Source organism: Sarcophilus harrisii, chromosome 5, assembly GCF_902635505.1.
Source record: "Sarcophilus harrisii chromosome 5, mSarHar1.11, whole genome shotgun sequence".
In the NCBI taxonomy this organism is placed as follows: Eukaryota; Metazoa; Chordata; class Mammalia; order Dasyuromorphia; family Dasyuridae; genus Sarcophilus; species Sarcophilus harrisii.
The window spans coordinates 215,657,682-215,662,684 of record NC_045430.1 but is presented as its reverse complement, the minus strand read 5'-3'; the positions used below and the strand labels follow the sequence as shown (position 1 = coordinate 215,662,684).

At 33.1% G+C, this 5,003-nt stretch overlaps 1 pseudogene; it reads left to right on the top strand.

The window, feature by feature from the left end:
• The first annotated feature begins 873 nt into the window (after positions 1-873).
• LOC100933424 lies at positions 874-1,273 on the top strand (annotated as a pseudogene).
• The last annotated feature ends 3,730 nt before the right edge of the window (positions 1,274-5,003 follow it).

Below are 5,003 nucleotides of genomic sequence, written 5' to 3'. Positions count from 1 at the left end.
CAAGTGGAAACTGAAGAAGAATAAAGCCAAGATGGTGGTGCTCTTCCAAGTTGTCCTTCAAACAACTTTAAAATAATATCTCAACATAAATTCTAGCACAGTAAGTAAATGGACAGGGTAAAATTATTTTCCAGCCCAAGACAATTTAGATCAGGGGGAAAGATTTTTCTCACTGGGGTGAGAGTAGAGCACAGTCCAGCACTGGCTATGCTTGACAAGCCAACAGGAGCTGGTGAATTGATTGGAACTGACTGAATCTACAATTTCAGCTTCCAGAGTTCTCATTCCACAAAGAGTAAGAGGGTCAGACAATGAGTGAGAAGGAGATTAAAGAGAATCTTTTATGGGCACTGGGTACAGAACTGCATTGCCCATAAGTAGTCCCCAGTTGTAGTTCTAGGGTAAGGAGGAGCACTAGCACACTACAGCATGGGACTGGGACATAGGTACCCTGGTCACAGTTCCAGGTAGAAAAGAGTGCTTATGATTGCTCGCAGCCCAAACAGGCCAGGAGAACCTTGACCACAGTTCTTCTTAGATCATGTGGCCTTGGAAGAGTTGAAAATTTACATACCCCCACCCCCAGAACTTATTGAGAAAGTAACAGTACAAAAAGCCTGAAGCTTGGGACACAGCCCCCTCAACATGGAAGCAGAGTCTAACCTTAACATAAAGTAAAAAGTCAAGAAAATGCTGGAAAATAAGTAAACAACAACAAAAAATCCTGATTCTGGAATGTTACGATGGTGACTGAGAACATCAAAATACAACCTCAGAAGAAAACAATAAAAGCCAAAACAACTACACCTAAATCCTCAAGGAAAAATATTAGCTTTTGGTTTTAGGAGCATTCTGCTTTCTGTAAAAATAGGCAAGTTCATGAAATCTGGAAAGGTGATGCTGGTCCTGGCCGGGCAATACTCTGGGTACAAAGCTGTCATCATGAAGGACATTGATGATGGAACCTCAGACAGGCCCTATAGTCATGTCTTGTTGGCAGGTAGCAACTGTTACTCTTGCAAAGTGACTGCAGCAAAGAGTCAAAAGAAAATTGCTAAAAGATCTAAAATCAAATCCTTCATGAAAGTTTATAACTATAATCACCTTATGCCTCCTAGATATCCTCTAGCTATCCCACTGGATAAAACAGTTGTCCACAAGTTGTCAACAAGAATGTGTTCTGTGACCCTGCACTGAAACATAAGGTAAGGAGGTGGCCAAGATCAAATATGAAGACGAGTACAAGGCAGGCAAAAACAAGTGGTTCTTCTAGAAGCCATGATTTTAGAACTACTTTGTTGGTGAGTAAATAAAATATTTCTTAAAAATGAAAAAAAGAGAAATATTAATTAGTCTCAGGCCAAAAGAAAAAGAAAAATTCCTGGAAGAACTTAAAAATCAAATAAGAGAAGTAGAGGAAAAATTGGGGAAATCAATAAGAGTGATGCAAGAAAATCAAGGAAAAAAAGAGTCAACAACTTGAACAAGGAGGCACCATATACCTGCTAAAAATAACATCTTAAAGCAGAAAATATGGAATGGTAAAAGAGGCATAAAAAATCCACTATTGAAAAGAATTCATAAATCACCAGAATTGGTGAAATGGAAAAAGAGGTACAAAAATTGACTAAAAAATAAAGGAATTACTTAAAAAATTAAATTGGCCAAATGGAAAAAGAGGTACAGAAGCTCAATGAAGAAGATAATTCTTTATATTATTGTTTTATAAGAAATGATCAACAGACTGATTTCAGAAAGGGCTGGAAAAATTTACATGAACTGATGCCAAGAGAATATTGTACACAACAAAAAGATTATGTGATGGTCAACTGTGATGGACTTAGCTCTTTTCAACAATGAGGTGATTCAGGCCAATTCCAATAGACTTGTCATGGAGAAAGCCATTTGTATCCAGAGAAGACTATTGGTACTGAATGTGGATCAAACATAGTATTTTCATCTTTTTTTGCTGTTATTGCTGTTTGCTTTCTTGTTCTTTTCTTTCTCATTTTCTCCCTTTTGATCTGATTTTTCTTGTGCAGCATAATAAATGTAGAAATATGTTTAGAAACATTGCACGTGTTTAACCTATATTGGATTACTTGCTGTCTAGGGGTGGGGGAAGGTGGAAAGATTGGGAGAAAAATTTGGAACACAAGATTTTACATGGGTGAATGCTGAAAACTATCTTTGCATGTATTTTGAAAAATAAAAATCTATTTTTTTAAAATAAGACAATTCCTTAAAAATTAGAATTGAGCAACTGAAACTAATGATTCTATGAGACATCAAGAAACAATAAAACAAAATCAAAACAAGGAAAAAAAGAAAGAAAATGTGAGATAACTCAGTGGAAAAACAATTGACATGTAAAATACATCCAGGAAAAACAATTTAAGAATTATTAGACTACTTGACAAATACCACAATGAAAAAAAGGCTGCACATCATATTTCAAGGGAAAATAACCTCAAGAACATAGAACCAGAGGATAAAATAGAAATTAAAAGAATTCATTGATCACTTCTTGAAAGAGTTCCCAAACTGAAAACTCTTAAGAATATCATAACAAAATTCTAGAGCTCTCAGGTCAAAAAGAAAATACTGTAAGCAGCCAGAAAAAACCAATACAACTATCATGGAACCATGGTTAGGATAGCATAAGATTTAGCAGTCCCTACATTAAAGGACTGAAAGGGTTGGAATATGACATTCCAGAGGCAAATAATCTAGGATTCAAACCCAAAATGTTCTACCTAGCAAAACTAAGTATAATCCTTCAGGGGAAAATGGATATTTAATGAAATAGAGAATTTTTGAGCTTTCCTGATTAAAAAAGAAAAGACCACAGCTGAAAAGAAAATTTGATTTTCAAATATAATACTTAAGGATAAGAATTTGAACAATAAAGAAAAATCATAAGGGATTTAAGAAAGTTAAATTGCTTATATTACTACATGGGAGGATGATACCTGTAACTTGATCATTATTAAAGCTATTAGAAGGAATATTAATAGAGAAGGGGCTCAGATGTAGGTTGACTATGATGGGATAATATCTAAAAAAAAGTAAAATTAATGGAATTCATTGAGATAAGAAGGAAGGGAAAAAGTAGAATGGGGTAAATTATTTCACATAAAAGACATATGAAAGAATTTTAAACAGTGAAGGAGAAGATGAAGACAATGCATGAATCTTATGTTCATCAGAAATGACTCAAAGAGGAAATAACATTTATAATTGGTTGTATATAGAAATTTGTGTTATCTTACAGGGAAGTAGAAGGAGAAGGAAATATGAGAAAGATTAGACTGATAAAAGGGAAGGCAAATCAAGGGAGATGGTGGTTAGAAGCAAAACATTTTTGAGAAGGAACAGTAAGACAGGAAAGAGAGGACAAAGAATAAACAAAGGAAAATAGGATACAGGGAAATATATCATAATCATAACTGTGAAAAAAACTGAATAAGTTTCCTTGATAAAGGCCCCATTTTTAAATACATAAAGAATAGAGTCAAATTTATAACAATTATTATAAATAATAAATAATAATAAATTTATTATCCCAATAAATAATTGCTCAAAAGATATGAACAGGCAGTTTTCAGATAAAAAAATCAAAGCTATCAATAGCCATAGTTCTCTAAATCACTATTGATTAAAGAAAGGCAATTTAAAACATTTCTGAGGTGTCACCTCCCACCTATCAGATTGGCTAATATGACATAAAAGGAAAATAATAAATGTTGGAAGGGATATGGGAAAATAGAAACACTAAAAAACTACTGGTAGAGTTGTGAATTCCAGTCATTCTAGAAGGCAATGACCAAAGGGTAATCAAATTGTGCATACCCTTTCATCTAGCAATACTACTATTAATTTTATATCCCAAAGAGATTTTTAAAAGAGGAATATATCCCAATCCCTATATTTATGCCCACTTGCATTTTTTATTTCCTTCCCAAGCTAATTGTACAATATTTCAGAGTCTGATTCTTTTTATACAGCAAAATAATGTTTTGGTCATGTATACTTATTGTGTATCTAATTTATATTTTAATGTATTTAACATCTACTGGTCATCCTGCCATCTAGGGGAGGGGGTGGGGCATAAGAGGTGAAAAATTGGAACAAGAGGTTTGGCAATTGTTAACGCTGTAAAGTTACCCATGCATATAACCTGTAAATAAAAGGCTATTAAATTTAAAAAAAAAAAGGAATATATATACATATATATATATGTATATATACAAAAAATAATTATAGTGGCTCTTTTTGTGGTGGCAAAAAATTGGAAATTCAAGGGATTCCTATCAATTGGGGAATGGCTGAACAAGCTGCAATATATGATTGTGATGAAATACGATTTGTTATAAGATATAACAAGCAGATGCTTTCAGAAAAACCTGGAAAGATTTACATAAACTGATGCAAAATGAAATAAGCAGAACCAGGAGAATAGTGTTACAGAGTAATAGCAATGTTCATTGATGAAGAACTGTGAAGGATTTTGTTTTTGCAAGTAAATAGTCCAAAACAATTCCAAAGGACTAGTGATGGAAAAAATGCTTTCCATATTTGGGAAAAAAAACCAAACTGATGGGAATCTGAATGAAAACTGAAGCATACTTTTAACTTTTTCTCTTTTCTTTCTTTTTTCTGGGTGTAGTGCTGTGTTTTATTTCATAACATTACTAATATAGAAATATGTCTCATAAGTACTGTATATGTATAACATCAAATTGCTTGCCTTTTCAATGAGGGAAAGAACAGGAAGGAAGGAAGAGAACTTGAAATTCATTTTTTATATTAAAGTTTTTACTTGTAATCAGGGAAAAAATAAAAGAATGATTTATAAACTCAGATAAAGTTATCCCATGTTGATTTGAGTAAAGCTACATAAAAGGTTGAACAAAAAGGAGGGAAATTTATCTTCAAAAAAGTCCCAATTCCAAATATGGAAGTAAGCATGTAAGAAAGAAGAATTGGTGATACCCTCTACA